Genomic DNA, 27,286 nt, shown 5'->3' with positions numbered 1-27,286 from the left:
TTCAACATAGGAGAGAATCCCTCTCCATAGACACTAAACATGTGTGCTGGGACAAAATATACATTAGGAAGAAGAGTAAGTGGATACATAATAAAGACTGTGGATGGTAGCCTAAAACTTCCTCTTCCTACACTTATAGAGTGTGATAAATTGAAAACAACAGCGAGATCCCTACCCCTGACATTGCACGTAATCACCCCCAATTGAGAGCTATTGCTGATCACATCCCACCATTGGATAATGCAGCAAAAATTATTCTTCTGCTTTTCAGAGACATACTGAGGGTACACAAAGTTCATCAACAAAACAACGGCCCTCACAACTCACCCAATGCCCAAAGACTCAACTTAGGATGGGTAATAGTGGGTGACGTTTGCATTAACAAGATGCACAGACCAGGCAGCATCAATGCCTTAAAAACAAACGTGCTGAAAAATGGTTGTATATCAGTATTTGAACCATATCCTAATCACTTCTTTATAAAAGAAAGTCTCACCAGAACAGTTCAACAAGGTCAAGTGAATCACACTGACAAAGAGCTTACTACTTTTGAGAAAGGTGGTGAAGGTCTTGGTGATGCTGTATTTCAGACAACGAAGGATGACAATAAAACTGCACCCTCAAGGGAAGACAAGGAATTTCTAAAATATATGGATAAAGAATTCCTCAAAGATGAATCAAATAATTAGGTTGCCCCACTCCCTTTTTGCTCAACTAGATGTCGTCTACCCAGCAATAAGGAGCAAGTTCTTGCAAGCTTTAACTCACTGAGGCGTAACTTGGAAAAGAATGCAGGAATGAAAGTGCATGTGTTTGGTAATAGTCCTTCACCTGCAGAGGCTACCTATTGACTTAGAAGAACAGCTCAAGAGGGAGAAATGGAATATGGTGCTGATACTAGGGATTTTATGTAGATGATCGACTTAAATCCCTGCCTACTGAATATAAAGCTATACATCTACTCAAAAGAGATCAATCTATGTTAAATGTTGCTAATTTGAGACTTCACAAGATAGTTTTGAACAGTACCCAAGTTATGAAGGTGTTCAACTTGGAAGATTATGCCAAGGATTTCAAGAACTTAGATCTAGGAGTTGAGTACTCCTCCAATTCAGCACAGTTTAGGAATAAGTTGGGATATAAAGACAGACACCTTTACATTCCAAGTGTCAATGGAAGAAAGACCATACACCAAAAGAGGTACCCTGTCAACAGTCAACAGTCTCTATGACACACTTGGTTTTGCAGCTCCAGTAACAATACAAGGGAAGTCTTTTCTAAGGGAGCTTTCAGCAGCTTCATAAGAATGGGACGCACCACTACCTTTAGGAAGGAAATAAGAATGGGAGATGGTGAAAGATTCTTTACGTTCCCTAGAACAAATCCTAGTTCCACGTTGCTATACCTCTGTGTCACTTATCACAGCAAAACACAAGGAGATTTGTATTTTATCGGAAGCTTCAACAAAGGCCATAGCTGCAGTTATTTACCTAAAGGTGAAAGATACTAAGGGAGCTTGACAGGTTGGATTCATTCTAGGCAAGGCTAAGTTAGCACCAAAATCTCAAACACTATTCCAAGACTCAAACTGTGTGGAGCTGTACTAGCAACAGAATTAATAGCAGAAGTTTCAGCTATCATCAGTGCAAGACTTCTTGTACCAATTTCTACTGATCCAGAGATGCCAGTCATCTTGACTCCAGCCACGCTTCTTACGCCAAAAATGGTGTGTCAACTATTCCATTTGGAAACTTTAATGATAAAGACTTGTACAAACAACAGTGGAAACAGATGCAGTGCCTTGCCAATACCTATTGGAATCGTTGGAAGCATGAGTACCTGACTACTCTACAAAATCATTGTAAACGGCAATCTAATTGTACCAATCTAATTGTACCAACTTACAAGAAAATTACCTTGTGCTACTTAAAGACAAGCAGATCAATCAAAATGAATGGCCAATGGGACTAATTGTTACATCCTTTCCCAGCAGAGATGAAAAGATTCAGAAAGTAGCAGTCAAAGTAATTGAAGGTGGAACGGCTAAGACATTCGTCAGGTCAATTACAGAGGCTGTGCTTGTTATGTCTCATAGGGATCTTGTGTAATGTTATGTATGCATCAATATGTTATTGTTCTTTTTTCCTTATGTGTTTGCATAGGTACAGTATATAGTGATATCAGAAAGGGAGTGTACTGTAGCCACAGCATTTCTAATATTGTTTCATATACTCTTGCCAGTGATTTTGTGTGACAAGCTTGTTTTGCACTCTGCTAGTTTAGTCTACTCTGTTCTGTGTAGATTTGCATTAGTTTGCCTATGCCTGGCTACCTTTTACCAAGTGACAGGTCAAGGGGTTGAATCCTCCATTTTAACTTACTACAGAAGTCTGTATATGAGATGCTGACACAAGCTGTGTGAGTCTCCTGTACCCCACAAGGCTTATATCTTCTTATTGCTCACACGTTTATTCTCTTATTTTATTTTGCTACTACATGTCAATGATCTACTCTGCAGAACCACAGTTGTGTTATATGGACTATAATTCCAGTCTGTATTAATAGAAGTACAAAGTTCCAGAAGACTCATTGTCTGTGAATTAAGAGATGGATTTGGTTTAGCTATCTGATAGTTACACACTGCTTACATGTAATGAGTGTCAGAATATTGCCTAAACGTGACAGCGGGAATGAATCAGCATTAATTGTAGCAGATAGCCACCACAATGACTGCTGGTACATGGACTTAGCAGCCACAAACATTTTAGCTGTAATGAAAGTTGGTTCAAGTCATTAAAGCCGTGAGTCAGTAAATGTCAGATGAATATGTGACTGTTAGGATCTGCGGTTAGCAGATAATTTTTAGTTGCTATTGAGACACTGCATTTTTAATCCTGTCTGTGTGCTGATCACATGTGTTCAGTAATTCATTGTTTGCCTGTGTGCAGTATCAGTTGCTCATTAATTGTCTTGTCTGTGTGCACAGGCCAACTGCACACTGGTCTGTCATTAAGGAGGCTTTCAGGGCTTCCTCTGATTGGACGTTGTATCTGTTAAATTACAGCCAGCCCTTCCCTCCATGCCGATGATAGAGTTACTCGTGCTTCCGTATGTTCCAATCTCCTGTTTGTTCAGTCGAGTACCTGTGTCCAGTTTGAATATAATTCATTGCCGTTTGTTCCATCCAGGTGGCACGGTCTGCATTCCATCTGCTGTGTGATGCTTGAGTCATCTAAGCAGCACAGTGTGTATCTCTGCCCTAAGCCGCATGTGTCATCCCAGCGGTTCAGAGTACACCTCCATCGTGGGTGCATTCCAGCATAGTGATAGCATCTCAGCGTCCTAGGTGCACAATCCAGCGCACCGACGCCAGTGTCAACCCAGTGACATTGGTAGCATCTCAGCGTCCCAAGTGCGCAATTCAGTGCACTGACGCCAGTGTCAACTCAGCGACATTGGTAGCATCTCAGCATCCCAAGTGCACAATCTGGTGGACCGATGCCAGTGTCAACCTGGGGACATTGGTAGCATCTCAGCATCGCAAATGCGCGATCCAGCGAACCGATGCCAGTGTCAACTAGTCGACATTGGTAGCATCTCAGTGTCTTGTTCACATTTTCATGTAGAGACTAACCAGCCCTCAAGGCTGCTTCAAACAGCCCAAAGGCTGCATCTCACCTTCGGCCCACAGGCCTCAACTAGTAAAAGCAAACCAGCCCTCAAGGCTGCTACAACAGCCCACAGGCTGTGTCTCACCTTCGGCCCACAGGCCTCAACTAGTAAAAGCAAACTAGCCCTCAAGGCTGCTACAACAGCCCACAGGCTGTGTCTCACCTTCGGCCCACAGGCCTCAACTAGTAAATGCAAACTAGCCCTCAAGGCTGCTACAACAGCCCACAGGCTGCATCTCACCTTCAGCCCACAGGTCACAGTTAGTAAAGGCAAATCTGCCCTCAAGGCTGCTTCCACAGCCCAGAGGTTGCGTCACTCCCCCAGCCCTCTGGCCATGACTAGTCAATGCAAATCAGCCCTCAAGGCTGACACTTGACTTGATCTTGCATGATTAACCCAGAGTTCCTAACAGTGACAAGGTCCTAAATTCCACAAAAGTCAGGGCAATTACTATGCCTGAAAATTAATGGCAAAGCAATTGTCACAGATGTTGAAGATGTACTATTTGTGCCAAGGCTTGGAACTAATCTGATTGCCATTAGTTTACTTGAGAGGAGAGGATACCAAGTCCAATCTGCAAAAGGCCGGTGACACTTGCACAGCTAGAGGTACTGTAATTGCTGCATCAACCCATTACCCACAACTCTATACACTAGACACAGTGGAATGTTGTGCAATGGTAGCTGCTGAATCCAACTAATCAATGGAGTTTTGGCACAGGAGACTAGGACACTTACATTATGAAAATATACAGCAGCCTCAAAATGGCATAGTGACTGGGATGTCAGTAGACGACCCTGTAAGTGACAATCCAGGATGTGAAAACTGCATGCAGGGCAAGCAAACACATTGCATCTTTCCCGAGTTTGCACCCAGAACACAAGTGTCATTGTAATTAGTGCATACAGATGTGTGTGTACCCATGGAGGTAGAATCCATGAATGGGAATCGGTACTTCATGACACTCATCGATGATGCTACAAAGACATGTTTATTTTCTAAGAAACAAAAGTGACAGGTAAGTTCAAAGAGTACAAGAGCCTCATAGAAAACAAGACGGTCTGAAACTAAAGATACTAAGATCTCATAATGGCAGAGAATACAAGACCAAAGATCTAGCCAGCTATCTTAGTAGAAATGACATAAAGCATCAGCTAACTATCACCTATACACCAGAACAAAATGGCGTGAGTGAGAGAAAATTGGACAATAGTTGAAAGACCTCGAGCAGTGCTAAAAGACGACAAAAGATTTTGGCCCGAAGCAGTACAATCAGTTGTATTATTATTATTATTATTATTATTATTATTATTATTATTATTATTATTTATGTATATGGCGCCACAAGTGTTCTGCAGCGCCTTACAAAGTACATAACCAAAAAAGTGACTTAAGTACAATACAAAACAATGCAGAACAAGGACATGGATAATATACATTGATACATTGGTGGCCATAACACCCAATTAAGCAACAGAGCATGAGCAACGAAGTGTTAGGTGTCCTAGTGGTGAGTAAGAAGTAGATGAAAATAAAGTAAGGAGAAGCACAAGAGGGTAGAGGGCCCTACTCACAAGATATTACAATCTCAAGGGGAGGGGCAGACAGAAAAGCATGATACAGATGGGGAAGACAGGGAGGAGGGAGCATGTTTGCCCAAAACATTGAAAACCTATGGTGGCAGTCACAGAGAAGACATCAATGGAGGTGTGGACTGGTAAAAGACCAAATATTACGGATTTACGTGTATTCGGAAGTAGACCTTTTGCTTATATACCCAAAGAGAGAAGACACAAACTTGACTCTAAATCCATTGAAAGCATTGTGCTAGGATGCTGTAAGAAAAGCAAAGGCTATTGTTTGTGGAACATTAGTGACAAAAAGCTTATACTATCGAGAGACGCTGTCGTTCAGGAGACTACTTTAGCTAAAGAACTAGAGTATTGTACAACTTGTATTGCTAGACATGCCTGCAGCTTACAGTGTGTCAGAGATTGAGACATTAAGCTCATAATTCACAGATGGATGCTATCCCAATTTTCCCACGCCTGAGCGATACTTGCTAATGTGAATTGGTGAAGTCCAGGAATCCCTTACTGTGCACATGTGACGTAAAGTATCTTCTGACATTTACAACTGTGTGCAGCATTTTTAACACCTGGGCCTTTCTGGGTGGAGACTGGGAGGTGACCTAAAGTGATCGCAAAAAGGGACCATTACATGAGCATGTTATGGGTGTGTCACTGGCATGTCTGGGAATGCTGATGGACTCCCAGTTGCAGTACCACTGCTTCAGAGACCATGTTTGGTTGGATTAGAGGAGAGTAGATAAATTAGATCCTAGGCTACCACAAATCTTGATGGTGCTACTGATGTTGCATCGATGTTTGAGTGTCCATCACAAATGCAAAGACCATGGAGCCTGAAAGTGGGTGTCTCACTGCTCGTACACCCCATTGTACCATCCCACACAAAAGGAAAGCTGAGATTAGTGTTTGCTTAATCCCGTAGGGAAGCTGTTATGCCATACCATACACCACATATGCAAATGCAGCATGAGGCATCTGGTGTAAATAGACGCCTCCTGATTGCACCGTAGATCCATATGCTGCATCCTAAGACCCAGCATTGGATTTTCTGTGAGACTACTGGCAATCTAAGTACCCCTGAAGTTATTCAGATTGCCCCACACAGACCCACACCTCCCAGAAAATGGAGATGACATGTCCCCATTTTCTGGAATGGAGGCCAGCCCTGCCCCCAAATGGCCAAATCCTGTCAATCAGTTCATGGCTTTGGGGAACTGGAAGCGACAGTGGCTTAAATTCATCCCAGATGCCCGTAGGCAAGTTCTTATTTGGTGCCCTTCCATCATAGCCGCAGACACTGTATGGAGGATTGAGAAAGAGAGTTGTGGGTGAAGTGTTACACTGACAAAGAAGCAACTGAGGAGTCCTGCTGTCCCTGTGTGTCCAGGGTTTAGATACTGACCTGTCGGTAGGTTTCCAAACCCTTCTCCTACGCCTACCCCTAGCACTCTCTCCCAGGTGCCTAAACCTAACCCTCCACCCTAGTGCGTAACCCTAACTATCCACCTAGTGCCTAACCTAACCATCCCTCCCCAGTGCCTTATGTAACCCTACCCCTTAGTGCCTAACCCATACCCTTCCCCTAGTGCCTAACCCTCCCCCTAACCCCACTACTTACCATCAGGATGCCAGCGCCAGGATTCTGACAGGTGTTATTATTCTGGAGTCGGTATTCTAAATGTCGGCATCCCTTTTGCTGGGATTGTGACCGGATCCCCACTAGTGTACAGGATGTGATTTATGGTGGCGCAGTTTGAATGTCGTTTTTCTACTGTAAATCACATTAAAGGTGCATGGATATCTGTAGTGTTCATTTAAATAATGGGTGTCAAACAAGGAAAAGGCATGCAGGATGGCTTAACAGAATCAGGTGCATACTGGATGCTTTCATAATTAATATGACTAATTTAATTTTCACCAGCATTTTTGAGTATTTTTTCAGTACATTGTCGCAGATCGACATGAAGGTGGGCACATATAATTTGCTGTCAGAGAAGAACAAAACGGCCCATTTTGACCCAATCAGTTAATAGGTAATTTTTTTTTTTAATATTATTTTAAATAAGAAGTTGGGGGGAGGAGGAGCTTGTTATAATCATATATTTCCAGTCGTATCCCACCCACACCACGCCGTTGAATGAATTGTCCATCATCAGCACCACATTCTGGTTAGCAGTACTGCCTCACAGTGCTGAGGTTGTGAGTTCAATTACTGACGAATGCCTAATCTGTGCAGTTTATATGTTCTCCTCGTCCTTGCATGGGTTTCCTCTAGGTACTCTGGATTCTTCTCAAAATCCAAAAAACATAACCGGTAGGTTAAGTTTAGAGATCAGCGGGTCCGAGAACCGGACCCACCCGAACTTTGAGATCTAAACCGAGATTTGAACGTGGCTCGAGGTTTCCCGCAAGACTCGGATCTCAAAACGAGGCAAAATGTCATCCTCCCACTGTCGGATTCTCGCAGGTTTGGATTATATAAAGGTCCCCACGATTGGTGCCAGTTTCACTCCGGCTGTGGAGAGAGAAGCTAGCAGAAGTGTAGTCACTGTCAAGCCCTCAGTGTGTGTCCAGGGGGGTCTTGGGCTGAAGGCTGCTGCTGTGTTGTCCATAAAGGGGCTTAGGCTGCAGTATATAAAGGGGGCTTCCTTCTGTGGGTTCTGCAGCTGCTGTGTTACTTGTCCTGTCAATTAACTGTGGCTGCTGCTGTGTTGTTGTCCTGTCCATCAGGCTAGGGCTGCAGTCCATAAAGGGGTGCTGTGTTTTCAAGGCGGTGCTATGTCAATTAGGAGTGCTCTTCCCCAGTGTAAAAAAAAATCAAAGTGCTTTTTTTTATTTGTGTGTGTTCGCAACTTAGCTGCGCTATTATTGTTCGTCCACATATTTGTGACTCTGCAGGTGGTCAGTACGCACATGGCAGGGGTGCATTGTTGTCCATAAAAAAGGGGTGCTGTCTGTGTTGTTCATCAATGGGCTGCTGCCTGATTCAGGGGTGCTCTTCTACAGTGTAAAAAAAAATAAAAGTGCTTTGTTTGTGTGTGTGCGTTAGCAACTTAGCTGCGCTATTATTGTCGTAGAGCAGTGTTATTCTTATTCATAAAAAATCTTGTGGCACTGTATGTGGTAGTACAGTGTTTTACTCATAAAAAATCTTGTTACACTATGGTGGTAGCACAGTCTAATATTACACTTTTCACTTCTTTCCTCAATCGTGAATAAATTATTAGTCTACAAGCCGAATATAAGACCAAAACAAAGTGCAAAATAACATGCTTTAAAACATGATGACTTCAATGTAAGTGGCAGCGCAGTGGGTTATTCTTTTCTTATTCATAAATAATCTTGTAACACTGTAAAAGGTATTGCAGTGTGTTATTGTTTTCTTATTCATAAAAAATATTGTGACACTGTAAGTGGAATTGCAGTGTGTTATTCTTATTCATAAATAATCTTGTGACACTAAGTGGCACCGCAGTGTGTTATTCTTATTCATATATAATCCTGTGACACTAAGGGCCGTATTCATTGCCGGAGAAAAGTCCCGAACTTTTCATCTGCCGGACTTTCCGCCTACATCATGTGTTTTTGGCGAAAACACTTTCCGTGCGCGTGGCCGCTTTTGGCCCTATTCAATTCCAAATGACACGAAAACACGTCCCAGCAAATCTCAAACAGGCGAAAAGTTCTGTAAGATTTGGGGAAATCAGCCTGACACTACCCAAAAGATTTACTGACATAGGGGATAACTATGGATACCCCCGAATAGCACTGCAGAAAGTATTTGGGGTGCTTAAATGCTCTCCATTGCTGCTATTTAGCATCTTTACACAATTGGTGAAGAATAGCATTTACAGTAGCAGGTTTTTTTTGGAAAAAAAAATTTAGTCTCAGCAAATATGGGGTACATGAAAGTGGGTGCAAGCATGATTAAAATTCGCTAAAGTGAGGTTTTAAAAAATGCACCTTCAGCAAAAACCTGCAATAAAAAATCACCTGGGGCATACTTGGGGTAACCCCTGGAGTCTATTTCACTAGTTTTTAAGTTTGTCCCCCAATTTTGAACTTTTTCACCCCCAATACAAAATAACTTTTTTGAGGGGATCAATAGTATTTTTAATCTTTAATTGATGCAGTTTACCTCTGGGGACTGTCCCAAGGCTGCAGGGGTGTTCCTGCAACTTTGCACCCCAAACCCCCAATTCTGCACTTTTTTCCACCTCCATTCAGGGGGTAATCTTTTCCGCTGGTTACAAGGCACAGACTTTTTGCACCAGCGAAAAGTCTTTGCAGTTGAATATGGTAGAAAGTTTCCAACAGGCGAAATTACATCATTGGCGAAAACTTTTTGGCGATCTCGGCTTTTCGCCTGCCATTGAATACAGCCCTAAGTGGCAGCACAGAGTGTTATTCTTTTCTTATTCATAAATAATTTTGTGACACTGTAAGTGGTTTCGCAGTGTGTTATTTTTATTCATAAATAATCTTGTGACACTAAGTGGCAGCGCAGTGAGTTATTCTCTTCTTATTCAAAAAAAATCTTGTGACACTGTAGGTCATTAATACAACAGTGTAATATTTAAAATTGGTACACATTGATGTGTGTGCTGTACCCCACTTCATTCGTGTTTGTTGATACAGAGACTGATCAGTTGAGAGGAGAGCAGGAACCACATACTAGTGCTGTAGCTGCTGCCAGTGCCACCAGTCATTATGATACTAGTCCATCTACGTCATCTACTAAAGCCGATACTCAATGGCATACAGGGCTTAAGTCAGGGCATCTAAAATAAATAACCAATTTTTTACAGTGGTAAAGAAAAAAACATCAAAGTGAAAGTTAGCTGCAGAAAGATATAAAATTGGCAATATGCCTTTCAACACATAAAGTGGCAAGGAAAGCTTAAGGTCTTGGCCTTTATTTATGACTGGTGGTTCAGCCTCTTATGATGATGTAGGCACAAGTAAACATGCTGACATAGAAATTGAGGATGCTTCTGTGGAATTGCACCAGGATGAGCAGGATATTTGTGTAGATGACATTAATAAGAATGTTGTTCATGAGGATGTTGTTTGTCTACATCAGGCACCAGTGTAAGAAACAGTTATTGCCCATGATAAGGAAAATAAATTGTCATGCCTGGGCACAAGACAAGAAAATCCACTTCTTATGTGTAGAATTATTTCTTCCCAAATCCAGACAACAATTGTCAAGTCATCTGTACCCTTTGTAAAGCCAGAGTAAGTAGAGGTAGGTACCTTAACCATCTAGGAATCTCCTACTTGTTACGTCATCTGCAGTGAATCCATCCAAAAAGTTTTTGTGTTTTGTGTTGACTCATCTGCATCACCAGTGGGTCTTTTGGGAAAGTTTAGTTTTTTCTCGGCAGATGCACTTACTGGAGAAACCGAAGGAGAAACCATTGCTGCATCATGTGCCACTTGAGCTGACATTTTGCTTACCAACAGCTCTTTTCAACTATTCAGATCTGTGTCCGTTGGGAAGAAAGACACAATGTATGACTTAAACCTTATATCTTAAATCTTGCATTTTCTCTGTTCAGCTTGTCCACATATATGTGGCTAAGTGGACAGTGGGTACAACTGCATTTTGAAGGCCACTAATTAAGTTTTTTTAATGTCACTGTACAGGTTGAGAATTGCTTTTCTAGTGAAGTGGAATCTTGATATGATTTGGTAGCAGGGACACAGGACCTCAATTAACTATCTAAAACTAACTGCATTATTGGTGGATATTGGATGCACATCTAATACCAGCATATAAGTTATGGCGTCAGATCCACTGTGCAACTGGGTGACTGCTGTCATTGTTTAACAGTCAATTGTTATTTAAAGTACTACTAGTAGTCTTCCTTGTCCTCTTCTGGGATAAAAATCCACTCCCAGCAGCAGGCAGAGCACTCAAGGATTCTTCTGGGGCAAGGACTGATGTGAATGATTTAAATATTTTTTGTAAATGCCTTCCCTCCTGCCCTCCCCTCCTCCCTCATAAATTTGCTTGTGAATCAAAAAAGGAAATAAAATTTACTACTAATCAAATCTTCTTTTCCCTGCCTTCAACTACATACATACTCCAACTCCCTCAGCCTCTTGAATAATAAAAACATTTGTTTCCTGATGTGCCATGTTGGAAGTTGAACTGCCACTGCTGCTGCAATCTTCTTGACATGCAATCTTTGACATGTCCAAAAATGTTCATGGCCACAGACAGCATCTCCTGCATGCCCCTTTGATTTAAAATAAATATTCTGAGCCACCAAGTTGATTTTGTGGGTAAAACATGGGACATATTGTTAACCTATGATCTACCCTTCTCCATCATAAATTTGCTTCAGAATCAAAAAATGAAATTAAATTTACTACCAATCAACCCTTCCTGTCCCTGCCTTCAACTGCATACATACTCCAACTCCCTCAGGCCTCTTGATTAATGAAAACATATGTTTCCTTATGTGCCATGTTGGAAGTTGAACTGCCACGTGTTTGTGCCACCCACTACTGCCACTTAGCTTAGTCAGCCAGCTAGCTTGGTGCAAATTTTGGGCCTAAACTGAATGAAAACAATATCGTGAACTGTGAGGTGGTCAAAATTGACTGGAAATGAGTGCAAATTAATGTTATTGATGTTAATAATACTGTAGGAAAAATAAAAAATACCCAAATGATGTGAATTTAGGAGTTTTTATAAATTTTTGAAAAAAAAAATACAGATCCAAAACCAAAACACAGAAGGGGCGGTTTTGGCAAAACCAAATGCAGATCCAAAACATGAGGAGCTACAGAGCCAAAACACGGGGGTCAGAGCACGTCCCTAGTTAATTTACTGTAAAAAAAATTATTATGCTAATGTCCATGTGATAAGGAATAGTGGGCCTGCTTCAGAGGCACTCGCTTTGAATCTGGGCGGCGCTGGTTTTTTTAGGCACGGCCTCCTGGCCGCTCGCATAGATGTGGGTGACCACCCACAGCTATAGCGAGTGGCCATGATGATGGTCGCGATGGTCAAGACCATCGCGACCATCGGGCTTGTGATGAGACCCTTGTGGTAGGGTCTCATGGCCGCAAGCCCCAGAGAGCTTCTGGCTCAAATAGAGCCGGAAGCTCTCCCACTGACATCACTGGTGATGTCAGTGGGGCCACCCACAAATGGCAGGCATTCGCATGGGAACGCCTCCGTTTATGAAACCACCCCCACGCCACGCCTACAAAATGGAGCGAGCTGGCGATCAACATCGACAGCCGCCTCTTTTGTAGTGAGTCCCGGAGAGAGTGCTTTTGACATTCGCTAGGGGCTCGCGCAAGCGCAGAGCGCACTGGGCCACCATTGACCTGGTTGCGAGGGCTCAGCACTTGCGACCGGGTCTGAATCAGGCCCATAGATTGTAAACTCTGGGGCAGAGAAATATGTAAAGGACTGATATATTCCCTGTAAAGCATTGAAAAGTGTATGTGCACTATATAAATAACTGTTAATATATAAACATACCAGCTAGTATTATATATTATGCAAATTTACAAACAGAATGCGCAATGGCGTTCCATGGGGAATGGAGCTAAGGGATTGTGTCACAAGAACCTGGCGCCTCTCCAAAACTTATTGTGCCGGAAATTGCACTGTAGCTCCCACTTGTCACTGTCGATCACTTCAGATCTAGAGTAAAATAAGTTGGGAGTTTATACAACTCTAACAATAAACTTCAGTAACAAGAAGTAAGAAAGGGAAAGTCCTGACTGACATGTTCTCGGAGCAGTCTCTGCTAGCTGTGCTCCCCGGTGAAGGTCAGAGTTGTTCTGTAAATCAGGAGTAAAACTTTGCAAACATTATTTTTGAGCTAGAAAAGGTAAAGCCTAGGGAGCAACTAAATATGCTTTCAGATTCTTCTATTTACCATTTAAAAACATTTCCAGACAAAGAATATAGCTAAGAACTAATATTCAGTATGCAGTTTGCATCCCCAGCTGGTGGGCTGTCTTTAAATCCCTCTTGTTTGGTTCAGACATTGTTCCCCCTTATGCCACCTAATGACCCTGTTCAAGAGCCCTCCCCTAAATCCCCCCTCTCTTATGGTAGTCCAACCAGCTCCATAGACATTGACTTCACCAGTAAGCACACAGCAACTTACCTGGGTAATACTATGTGGTTGCCCATGTTGGATAGAATGGCAGAAGAAGATTACATCATTATTTATCTCACCCCTTGAATTCTGCTTTATAATACTGGATAGGGTAGAAAACACCTAGTAAAGGTCACCAAGCATTATTATATTTAAAATTAAACTGATATAAAACTACAGGATTTCTCAAGATATTATTTATTAAACTCCGGACTTGCAGATAGAAAAACAAGAAAAGTCTTTGACGGTTGTGCCTACAGAAAACACTTTATATGCAGAGGTGCTGTGAAGGAAGGCATGTGCCCACCTAAGGGATCTGGTCTTCCAAAGAGGTGCAGCCATACGGTGCAGTACAAAACAGGTATTCAGAATGTCTAACCCTAACTGCAGCCAAACACTAACTGCAGCCTTACCCTAACTGCAGCCTAACCCAAATTGCAGCCTAATCCTAACCCTAACTGCAGCCTAACCCTAACTTCAGCCTAACTCTAACCATAACTGTAGAATAACACTAACCATAACTGCAGCCTAGCCTTAACTGTAGGTGAAAGCTAACTTCAGCCTAACTCTAACCATAACTGCAGCCTAACCATAACTGAAGCCTAACCCTAATTGCAGCCTAATACTTAATTGCTGCCTAACCCTAACTTCAGCCTAACTCTAAACATAACTGTAGCCTAACACTAATCATAACTGTAGCCTAACCCTAACTGTAGGTTAAAACTAACTGCAGCCTAACCCTAACTGCATCTTAACCCTAACTGTAGCCAGCTTAACCCTAACTGCAGCTTAAACACTAACCATAACTGCAGCCTAACCCTAACCCTAACTGTAGGTTAACCCTAACTGTAGCCTAACCCTAACTGCAGCCAAACACTAACCCTAACTGTAGCCTAACCCTAACTTAAGCCTAATCCTAACTGTAGCCAAACACTAGCTGCAGCCAAATACAAAGTTTCCTAACTGCAGGAAACACTAACACTAACTGCAGCCTAACCCTAACTGCAGCCTAACCCTAACTGTAGCCTAACCCTAACTGCAGCCTAACCCTAACTGTAGCCAAACACTAACTACAGCCAAATACTAACTGCAGCCAAATACTAACTGCAGCCTAACCCTAATTGTAGCCTATCCCTAACTGTAGCCAAACCCTAACTGCAGCCTAACCCTAACCCTAACTGTAGTCTAACCTTACCTGCAACCTAACCGTAAACATAAACCAAACTCTAAACCTAAACCTAACCCTTCACCTGTAATGCTGACATTATGACTGCCAACATTAACAATGTCAACATAACAAACATGGCAACATTATGTCCATGCCGACATTGTGGATGTTCACTGTAGACATAATGTCCATGTCGACATTCTGAATGCCGACATAATGACTACATAATACAGCCACAGCACCAACGAGCTGTGGACATGTCCTGTTCTCTGACAGATCCTCTTTTGTTAGTTACAAACATTTCAAATTCAAAACAATACACCCAGGAGATGGCAGATGGGCAGCATGCCCTCCATGTTTATTGCACACTGGTCAGGGGCACCGATACAGAGCAAGGGGCAGCTGGGGTGATTAGCACATTAACCATTACAGAGGACAGATAAATAGATTGCAGTTAGCAAAAGAGGACCTGTGGCAGAACTTGATGTGACACTTCATCTATGAGTCATTATATACTGTACACCCAGCATGTGTGCTCCTACTCTTTGACAATGATACCACTGAGGATCAATGAGTTTATAGCCATCAATGGTTCTTCAGCAAGGGTAATGGCATAATCATATCCGTATGGACTTGGGGTACCCGAAGCAGTACCTACAATCAGTAAGAATGTGAGATAATGAGGGGGGGGGGTTCAACTAGGATCTAGAGGTACCTATACATTATACTTTAATACATCATGCGTAGAGTTCAATCCTGATGTTTAGCTACAAACAGGGCCGGACTGGGACTAAAAATAGGCGATGGCATTTAAAACACACAGGCCCACCTAGCGTCAGCACCTGGCTGCTGGCATATACTCCTCCCCTTACAATTCCTAACTCCTCCCACTTCTTAGTCTATGCTCTTACAAATATAATTATTAGAAGAACATAAAAGTATATGGTTGGTTCTGTTAGGTAAAGCTGGCACTTCATTGGGGCAGGTCACACACAAAGAAAAGGGAAGAAATGTTTCCAAATGACCAAGACCCATCTTAGCAGTTGTACAGGATTAGATAGTGGCCCTGATTTAGAGCCGGATGCTCTGACAGAGCGCTCGCTCTGAATCAGGGCGTCTTTTTTTTTTTTTATGGAGCGGCCTCCTAGCCACTCACATTGCTGTGGGTTGCCACCCACAGCTAATGCGAGCGGCCAGGATGATGGTCGCAATGGTCAAGACCATCGCGACCATCAGGCTTGCGACGAGACCCTTGTGGTAGGGTCTCGTGGCCGCAAGCCCCAGAGAGCTTTCGGCTCAAACAGAGCCGAAAGCTCTCCCACTGACATCACTTGTGATGTCAGTGGGGCCGTCCCCAAATGGTAGTCGTTTTCATGGGAACGCCTCCATCTGGGTAGCCACCTCCCCGGCCCGCCCACCAAAGGGGGCGTGCTGTCACTCAACATCGACAGCACGCCCCCTTTGGTGCGAGACCCGGAACGACGGATTGCCCGTCGCTATCCGGGTCTCGCGCATGCACACGACGTTGCCGGCTCCGTCATGCACATGTGCTCTGGGCCACCATCAACCCGATTGCGAGCGCTCAGCACTTGCGACCGGGTCTGAATCAGGCCCAGTGTTCACTGTAGGATTGTTTTATGGCATGGGGTGCTGAATAAAAAGGAGGATACTTCTATGCACACCAAAGCAGAGCCATAACTATACATTTTGGTGTCCTGTGTACATAAAGAACATTGGTATTGTCATCCACAACCAAACTAGGGAGAATGCACGTCTAAGGCGCGCACCGAAAAAAGACAGATATGGTCTTGCTGGGAAGGGGCGTGACCACACAATAGTACCCTAGTGTTTACTCTAACTCCGACGGCATGTAGGGCGCCGGAGCTAGAGAAGGCACTTCTGAACGTGCCGAAGGCGCGAGCGCACCCGAAAAGGGGGCAACGCCATTGAAAAGGGGGCATGTCTATAAGACACATCCCCTTTTTGTCACTCTTTATGCCATGCAGTAGTTGTGCCCTTTATACATGCCACACAGTAATGCCCTTTATAACACTTTATGCCACACAGCTCTCCTCCTGAACCATATCCCTCACTCAGCTCTCCCCCTGATGCAGCTCTCCCACTGATACAGCTCTCCCACTGATACAGCTCTCCCACTGACACAGCACTCCCACTGAAGCCTATTCCTCTCACAGCTCTCCCCGACGCAGCACTCCCCCTGATGCAGCACTCCCCCTGATGCAGGTCTCCCCCTTAACCATATCCCTCACACAGCTCTCCCCCTACCTCATCACACCGACTGACGCAGCTCTCACCAACACAGCTCTCCCGGTGATGCAGCTCTCCCCATAAAGCAGCTCTCCCCCTGATGCAGCTCTCCCACTGATACAGCACTCCCACTGACACAGCACTCCCACTGACACAGCACTCCCACTGAAGCCTATTCCTCCCTCAGCTCTCCCAGACGCAGCACTCCCCCTGACGCAGCAATCCCCCTGATGCAGCACCCCCCCTGACGCAGCACTTCCACTGAACCGTATCCCTCACAGCTCTCCCACTGGCATAGCTCTACCCCTGATGAAGCATTCCCCGATGCAGCACTCCCCATGACACAGCACTCCCCATGACGCAGCACTCCCCCTGGCACAGCACTCCCCGACGCTGCACTCCCCTTGACGCAGCTCGCCCACTGACACAGCTCTCCTCCTGACGCAGCTCTCCCCCTGACACAGCACTCCCCCTGACATAGCTCTCCTCCTGATGCAGCTCTCCCCCTGATGCAGCACTCCGCCGGTCGCAGCACTCCCATTGAACCGTATCCCTCACACAGCTCTCCCCCTGACGCAGCTCTCCCCCTGACGCAGCACTCCCCCTGACACAGCACTCCTCCTGACACAGCACTCCCCCTGATGCAGCACTCACCTTGATGCAGCACTCCCCCTGATGCAGCACTCCCCCTGATGCAGCACTCCCCCTGACGCAGCACTCCCACAGAACTGTATCCCTCACACAGCTCTCCCCCTAATGTAGTTCTACCCCTGACGAGGCACTCCCCGACGCAGCTCTCCTCCTGAAGCAGCTCTCCCCCTGATGGAGATTTCCCAGACACAGCTCTCCCCCTGATGCAGATGTCCCCGACACAGATCTCCCCCTGATGCAGATGTACCCAATGCAGATCTCCCCCTGATGCAGATGCCCCCGACACAGATCTCCCCCTGATGCAGATGCCCCCGACACTGATCTCCCCCTGATGCAGATGCCCCCGACACAGATTTCCCCCTGATGGAGATGCCCCCGACACAGATTTCCCCCTGATGGAGATGCCCCCGACACAGCTCTCCCCCTGATGCAGATGCCCCCGACACAGATCTCCCCCTGATGCAGATGTACCCAATGCAGATCTCCCCCTGATGCAGATGCCCCCGACACAGATTTCCCCCTAATGGAGATGCCCCCGACACAGATTTCCCCCTGATGGAGATTTCCCCGACACAGCTCTCCCCCTGATGCAGATGCCCCCGACACAGCTCTCCCCCTGATGCAGATGCCCCCGACACAGCTCTCCCCCTGATGCAGATGCCCCTGACACAGCTCTCCCCCTGATGCAGATGCCCCTGACACAGTTCTCCCCCTGATGCAAATGCCCCTAACACAGATGTCCCCGACACAGCTGTCCCCCTGATGCAGCACTCCCATGACATAGCTCTCCCCCTGGCTCTCACACAGCATATGTTCCCTCATGTGGCTCCCCCTCATACAGCTCTTTCCAACTGACCTCTATCCTGCACTCCTCATGCTGTCTTCAGAATTTCTCCTCCGTCGCTTGCTCTCTGTCACTGACATGGGTGTTCGGCGTCCGCCCAGGTTGGTCTGTGTCTGGTCCTCTCACGGCGGCTTCTGGCTCTTCGTGTGGCAGGAGAGACAAACGCACGATGACGTCACCGTGTCATCTCATTTCTTCCAGCACAATGGGAGGGGGACCAACGGGGATCGAGGGAGGTGGGCTGAGTGTCTAGTGGCAGGTGGCTCAGTGTGCAGCAGGGCAGGCAGGAAGAATCATTCAATCAGACAGCCACAGCACTGCCTCTACAGAGTGCTTTGGCCATGAACACTGCTGCTGTCCGCCGTCCACCTCCCCCCATTCGGCACTGCCTGGACCGGCCCATCTGGCCATCTGCTCTTCTGGCATCTGCCTGAACTTCTCGATGGTCAGTCCGGCCCTGGCTCCAACACACTGAGTCAGAACGTTGTCCAGTACATGTAATATGGATCGTACATGACGCCAATGACAGAAATGAGAGATGAGGCATCTGTCATTAGTCAAACTCAAAATAACTGGGCCAAATAATCATGGTCTAACTTTGTTTAAGTCTTATATGTAATTTTTATTTTGAAAAAAAACAACAATAAAGTTTAATGTTTTCTTCCCAATACTTGACATCTCTTTTCTGCCACCAATTTTCCTATTTTAGGATAAATCTTATTGGACAATACCACATATCAGTGTGTGCCGGGAGCTGATAATTAAATTAATACTGCCTCCCTTTACCATCCCTGCCAGATTTACCTCAGGTAGAGATGAGACAGGAGGCTTGTGGCTTACCTATATGGTGGTTTCTCTCTAACATGGAACATGTGTCCCTTCCAGCCCCCTCTGTCACTCCAGCCCTCTGTGCCTCCTATCCTGTGTCTGTTCAGCCTCCAACCCCTGTGCCAGCCCCCTCCAATTTACCTTCATTTTTGATAGCCGTCTGCTCCTCTTCTTTGCAGAAGGCATATGAATCCTCCTGCTCTTCGCAGGCAGCCAGACACACACTGAGGGCGCAGACAGCGTGGTATCAGCAGTGCTCTTGGTCCTGAACAGGAGGGATGGGGGGGGGCAGAGGTTTGTGGAGTCAGAACTGCAAAGGCCCATGGGAGTAGCTGTTGCAGCCAGGCATGTGCAGCAGCTCCCCCTGTGGGCATTTTGCTGTCTCTACATAGAACTTCTATGCATGTGCAGAAGCTTCCTCCACAGGCAGTATGGTGAATGCTGCTTAATCGGAGTTGAGCTCTGTTCGCGGCAGCCGGCCCCGCAGCAGTGGCCCAGCAGTAACTCACCTTGTTTGCAGGCGGGCTGCATTCCACTTGTTTTACTATAGTCAATGTGGGGCAGCATAAATATGCTTTAGGGGCCACATGCGAGTTTGACACGTCTGTTGTAGAGCATCCACCCTGATTGTTATGCAATTAGAGGAGCAATGTTCTACAGGGTCCCCTACTGAAAACACTTATGTAGCACTGTAGCCTCTATTACCCCATCATAATTCACACCTGTTCCTGCCGCCATTCTCTTTCTAACAATAAACTAACAGCGTACAGTAAGAAGCACAACAGTGCCACACAGAATGCAGAAAAGCAGGTGACATCTCCGATACAGAAGTCAGGAGCTAACAAAAGACATCCAGCCGGTTGTTTCTCATTACCTCTTCAAAGGCTTTGGAGGCAGACCTCCTACTCTTGCTTTTATATTATCTTTCTGTATTACATTTGTGTTTATTCTGTCAACAATTATTCTGACAACTACACCCATTTTCCCCTTTAGTGCACTAACAAAATACAGAACGTCATATCATTACACTAGACGCCGAATAACAGTAGACATTTTCTCTATTTATCCACTTGCAATTTCAGCAGCATCCGCAGCACAAACGTATGTGAACGCTGCCATCTATTGGACGTTTTGGATGAGTGCATGAATGATTGTACTGCTCATTTTGTAATAAACTTAACTAAAACAAAGGGGAAAAAAAAACACAAAACACCCTTCAAGTTAAAAGAAAACATATTATATTGTGTCGCTAAGTGCCGCAGCTCAGTTACAAAGTCATTGTGATCCGTAATAGAAAACTGCATGAGAAGAACATTGAACATTGTTAATGCTGAATTTTAGCAATAGTCGTTTAATTTCCCAGTTTTATTAATATGTATTACAGCATAACGCGAATGCTAGGAAAGAAACGCCCTTTTGGACAGCCTAAATTTGTGACTAGTACAAAACAGGTACATTTTCCTTTTCTTTAATTCCGTCATCTTCTGTAGATTGTAAGCTCTTGTGAAAAGCCTTCCAAGCCTTCAGGTATATTGTACAGATTGATATGTAAGTTAGATGAAGGCGCTCGGTTGCTTTTATTTCTTTATAAACAAATTGTGCTCAAGCTGTACTCATCTGAATTAAGATTTTATATATATATATATATATACAGTATATATATATATATATATATATATATATATACAGTATATAAAAGTAATATAGTGGCAAGCAGAAATCCTCAATGAATAAAGTAAGACTGTAAAATGCAGGTGCCCACCTAGTTGACCTTCATCAGTCAGGTAAACATAGACGAATGGACAGTGGCACTCGATGCAGAAATAAAGACCCTTGCAGCGATGTTTAGAGAAACCAATGTTTCAATGCATGTAGCATTTTCGGCAGGGCACCCTGGGGTAGCCTAGGGTAGCGGCCGTTAGCTGTGGCCTGAACCCAGGGACGGTAGCGGGCCTTAGCGCCGGTCGTGTGGGTGGCAGTGCGGTCGGCGGTGGGTTTAGGCTTTAGGACCCAGGGGGAGGTAGCAGCACACAGAATGCAGGCTTGGATCTGTAAGATCTGTGATACCTGCTTCTGTGTTTAAAAAAAAAAAAAAAGCATGGCCCCGCCCCACAAAAAACAACCAGCACCGAGCTTTGGAGACCCAGTACTGGTTGTGATAAATACAGGGGACAAATGATGTAGGGGTCCCCCGTATTAAGCACAACCAGCATCAGGATTTTCAGAACCAGTCATGGTTGCCAAAATTTGGGGGACAAATGATGTAGGGATCCCCAGTATTCAGCGCATCCAGCACTGGGCTCTGAGCCAGCCTGGTTCTGGAAATACAGGGGGAAAAATGTGTAGGGTCCCCCTGTATTTACCAGAACCAGCACCGGACTCTTTCTAGTGGGGAAGTAATGCCACAGCCAGAGGAGCCCTTTCACCGGGACCCCGGGATAGCCTGGGCGGTGGGTGCTGGGTTGATTATGTAGTGTGGTGCAAGTAAAGAGTTAAAATATTGGCTTTTGCTTTGGAACTATAGTTCCCAGCAAGCCTCCCCTGCATGCTGGTACTTGGAGAACCACAAGTATCAACGTGCGGGGCATTACGGGCCTGCAGGTACCTGTAGTTCCACAGCAAAAGCAATATTAAAAAACAGAACACACACCGTAGAAAAGTAAAATTTTATTAAAAAACACATGCACACACTATCTCACATACTCACCTAGTATCCCTGAAGTAAATCTGTCCTCTTCTCCAGTAGACAATCCTATGGAGTACCTATAATAAAAAATCCATACTCACCTCCTCCTATGCATGGATCTGTGCTCTTCAGACAATCCAGGGTCTTGGCAAAATAAAAAAACACACTTATGCAGACCCTCGTACATTAGTAGTGTCATCTAAGGACACTACTACCCGAATACCAGCTCAGCCTGGGATTTCAGTACAGAAATCCCGGTGCAGAGCGCTCATTGGTTAGCCTTCCACCTCTCAGTCAAAGACTTCAATGGTGAGAGCCGAGCATGCCCTTTTCAAAAATGGCACCTCAGCACCATTTTTGAAATTCAAAGATGGCCACTGTGAGTCAATCACGGCTCGCAACATCATTGCCCTGCCCCCGCAGCTGGCTTACATACAGCCAGCGCGAGGCGCCGGCCACTCAAAGTCCATCGCCTGGGAGGAAGCAGAGAAGAGCAGCCGAAGACAGAAGATGCCGCGGAAGCCCTGTATGGGCGTTGGCCGGGAAAAAAGAGCTTAAAGGCCGCTGCGCTCCAGGTGAAGACACTGTAGAAGTCCTGGGGGAAGCAGCAGCCATGGAAAAGATCTAAAAGGCTGCCACCCCCCCAGGGGAAGGTGCAGCATAATAAAATATTTTAATTGTGTATTTTTTTTTTATTTTAATTGGAATATTCTTTTGCAGGGGTACAATAGGTACCAGCAGGTCCTTAATGCCCTGCCTGCTGGTACTTGTGGTACTCCAAGTGCCAGTATGTGGGGATGCCTGCTGGGACCTGTAGTACTACTGCAAAAAACGATGTGTATATTTTCATATGCACCACACAACACAATCAACCCAGCACCCACCGCCCAGGGATGCTGGGGATAGCCATGGGCTATCAGCCTGGGTCTGGGGTGCCCTGGAGAGGGGGACCCCTTTATTGGGGGGTCTCCAGCTCCCCAGAGATCCCCAGCCTGGGCTGTCTAGGGGTGATGCTGTGGCTGGGGGACTGGGTGAAAGGGCTCCCCAGGCTGTGGCATCACCCCTTCTCACTAGAAAGAGTCCTGTGTTGGTGATTGTAAATACAGGGGGACAATATGCATTTATTCCCCCTGTATTTCCAGAACCAGGGCCAGCTCAGAGCCCAGTGCTGGTAGTGCTGAATATGGGGGACCCCTACGTCATTTGTCCCCCATATTTTGGCAACAAGGACTGGTTCTGAAAAGTCTGGTGCTGGTTGTGCTTAATACGGGGGACCCCTACGTCATTTGTCCCCTGTATTTAGCACAACCTGTACTGGATCTTCAAAGCCCAGTGTTGGATTTGGGGGCGGGGCAAGCTGTTTTTTTTCCATATTTACAGGTGCTCCATTGGACAGATTGGCTACAGGGATACATAGGTGAGTATTTGAGATAGTGTGTGCATGAGTGAGTACACGTATGTGTATGTATGTTTTGCTAAAAAAATTTACTATGGTGTGTGTGTTCTGTGTTTTTTAAATATTGTGTGGATGCTCTACAACAGATGTGTCAAACTCACAGGTGGCTGGTGGCCCCAAAAGCATAGTTTTAGCAATTTGGAAGCTGAATGTGTATAATAAATTGGATACATGTATTGAGTTAGAAGGATGTTGGAACATAGTGGGATTATTATGGTGACTGAATGGGAAGATTGTGGCACTGAATGAGATGTGTGTGCCACATAACTGCACAGACCTCAGTTGCATAGATTGCATGTGTGTATTCCAATGAGCACACAATTCTGTGAATTAGCTGCTCTACCATTTTGTGAGTGATAGCAATCTCACTCTGTGAGAGTGCTGAATCTGCAGTTAACCACATGGTGTCATGGCATACCATATCTGAGTTATGCAAGGAACATGTCCATTAAGGCGTCAGCCTTAATGATCGTAATTTCATTGCTTTTTGGAGTTTGAGTGGCAGAAATTCAATAGGTTTTGTGAATTTTCAGATCATGTCTAAACAGCCTTAATGGGACATGGAATAATGGGTATATGGAATTTATATATATTTATATATATATATATATATATATATATATATATATACGGCACTCTCAATTAATGAAAACAATATGTGGTACCCTCCTAGAGTGAGTGCATCACTCAGTACAACTGGAAAGTCAGACGGCACTTGTCAGACTTGAATGTGAAGTTAAAAGTCCTTTATTTCCAACGCCATTTCGGGGACAGTTCCCCCGTTTTCAAGGACAGACAGTATAAAAGACAACAGATTTTCCAACAGCTTATATCCACCCCCCCACAGACATTGATTATCCCCAATCAACTAACCTGTCAGACGCCGCTTGACGGAGCCCGCTCCACTCGCTACACACTAGCGGTACTATAGATTTGACGTCACCAAGCGAAGTCCGATCAGGTGTCCCAGGCTGATTGGTTATTCTCAGTCTCCTAGCAACTCGTAAACATGTATCATAGATAAATACGATATTCAAATAAACAAATAAACAGAAGCCTGAGTAAGATAGGAAATCATTAGACAAATTTGTTCAAAAAAATACATATACTCACAAAAACCTCCAACAAGTTATTATGACTAAACCAAAATCTAACTATTTGATATTTTATGAATTTAAGTATATTCAAACTTTAGATGTTTAAAATGTTTAAGATCCCCCAAATCTATGTTATTGTATATCCACTATGGGTCCAACAGGTATTGGATGGTATGCATACACTTACAAAAAACATAGCAGCCCAAGGTTTCATTTAACCCCTTAGGGGCCATGGTGTTTTTAACATGTGAATCCACAGACTTTCTTTTTGTAAGAGGAACTGGCCAAGAGTCCCCCATCTAGCTTTGGCAGGAACATGGTCTATAATTATTGATCTTATGGTAGCCACCACGTGTCTATCAACATTTGGCCTATATATATATATATATATATATATATATATATATATATATATATATATATATGAAAAAAGATGGAGGGTGCACCAATGAGCAAATTTTCCAAGCACATTACCAAATATAAAAGCTCTCGTACATCTAGGATTATAGCAGTAGGAGTAGTACAAACTCTTTGCACAGGATGCAGCTCTGGTACCTCTGGATAATACCAGCGTGTCAGTCTTGGCTACAGCAGGGTCTCAATAGCAATCAGAAGCTGACAAGCAAACACTGGAAACAGCATGTGATGTCACCACGTCAGACATCCCATAGGCCACGCCCAAATCCATTGATGATGATGAAATGCATTGGGGTGGCCTAAGGGACTTCTGCCATGGTGAAGTCACATGCTGTTTCCAGTTTTGCTTTGCACCAGAGGTACCAGGGGTATAATTATGTATCCAACTCTGGCATCAGTTCCCACAAGCAAACATATATACCTTTGAAATTTTGGAGTCTTTTTAATACAGGGGGGCCACATGGGGCCCCTAATAATGAATGTACCTGTTACTCAAAACATGCGTAAAACTGGTGTATTTATTGCTATTATTATAATTATTATTATTATTATTACTAGTGTTTGCCCGCAGCCTTGCTCGCGTGTATGTCTGTTATTACTCAAAGGAACCAATTTTACATAGACAGTTGTAGCATCTAATTTTGTGATGCATATTTTATATTGAAGACATGATCACAAAAAGTCTTTGTAAACAATATTTGCAGTTTTTCCTTCAGGGATTGATACAAAAAATGCTTGGGGCTACTAACTAGTGAGCAACCCAACATAAAGCAGCCCATTGGTGCGTCATCTACTGGATTGACATGTATACTGCAACTTCATGAGTCAAGACAAGCTGTCTGATTAGTGCTTAATATATACAATAGTTGGATTTTACTGCAAAATAGATCTTGATATATACAGATATATATATATATCTATGTATTTCTATAAGCATACATATATAACTGTTTGTGTTTGGGGTGTGCAATATATATATATATATATATATATATATATACATATACAGCCAGGTGCATAAATATTGGGACATTGACAGAATTTTCAGATTTTGGCCTCTATTCACCACCACAATGGCTTTGAAATGAAACAAACAAGATATGCTTTAACTGCAGACTTTCAGATTTCATTTGAGGGTAATTACATCCAAATAAGGTGAACGGTGTAGGAATTACGATGGTTTCTATATGTGCCTCCCACTTTTTAAGGGGCCAAAAGTAATGGGACTGTCAACTCAAAAGCTATTTCATGGACCGGTGAGGACTATTCCCTTGTTATTTCATTATCAATTAAGCAGGTAAAAGGTCTTGAGTTGATTCTAGGTGTGACATTTGCATTTGGAATCAGTTGTTGTCGACTCTCAATATGAGATCCAAAGAGCTGTCACTATCAGTGAAGCAAGCCATCATTAGGCTGAAGAATCAAAACAAACCCATCAGAGAGATAGCAAAAACATTAGGTGTGGCCAAATCAACTGTTTGGAACATTCTTAAAAAGAAAGAATGCACCGGAGAGCTCAGCAACACCAAAAGACCCGGAAGACCACGGAAAACAACTGTGGTGGATGACAGAAGAATTATTTCCTTGGTGAAGAAAAATCCCTTCACAACAGTTGGTCAAATCAAGAACACTCTCCAGGAGGTAGGTGTATATGTGTCAAAGTCAACAATCAAAAGAAGACTTCACAAGAGTGAATATAGAGGGTTCACCACAAGATGTAAACCATTGGTGAGCCTCAAAAACAGGAACACCAGATTAGAGTTTGCCAAACAACATTTAAAAAGCCATTACAGTTCTGGAACAACATCCAATGGACAGATGAGACAAAGATCAACTTGTACCAGAGTGATGGGAAGAGAAGAGTATGGAGAAGGAAAGGAACTGCTCATGATCCAATACATACTACCTCATCAGTGAAGCATGGTGATGGTAGTGTCATGGTGTGGGCATGTATGGCTGCCAACGGAACTGGTTCCCTTGTATTTATTGATGATGTGACTGCTGACAAAAGCAGCAGAATGAATTCTGAAGTGTTTTGGGCAATATTATATGCTCATATTCAGCCAAATGCTTCAGAACTCATTGGACGGTGCTTCACAGTGCAGATGGACAATGACCCGAAGCATACCCCAAAAACAACCAAAGAGTTTTTTAAGGCTAAAAAGTGGAATGTTATGCCATGGCCAAGTCAATCCCCTGACCTGAATCTGATTGAGCATGCATTTCACTTGATGAAGACAAAACTGAAGGGGAAATGCCCCAAGAACAAGTAGGAACTGAAGACATTTGCAGTAGAGGCCTGGCAGAGCATCACCAGGGATGAAACCCAGCGTCTGGTGATGTCTATGCGTTCCAGACTTCAGGCTGTAATTGCCTGCAAAGGATTTGCAACAAAGTATTAAAAAGTGAAAGTTAGATTTAGGATTGTTTAGTTTGTCCCATTACTTTTGGCCCCATAAAAAGTGGGAGGCACATATA

Source organism: Taudactylus pleione, unplaced genomic scaffold, assembly GCF_031769625.1.
Source record: "Taudactylus pleione unplaced genomic scaffold, aTauple2 ptg000189l, whole genome shotgun sequence".
In the NCBI taxonomy this organism is placed as follows: domain Eukaryota; kingdom Metazoa; phylum Chordata; class Amphibia; order Anura; family Myobatrachidae; genus Taudactylus; species Taudactylus pleione.
The sequence above is the reverse complement of the archived record's forward strand: the minus strand, read 5'-3'. Positions refer to the sequence as shown.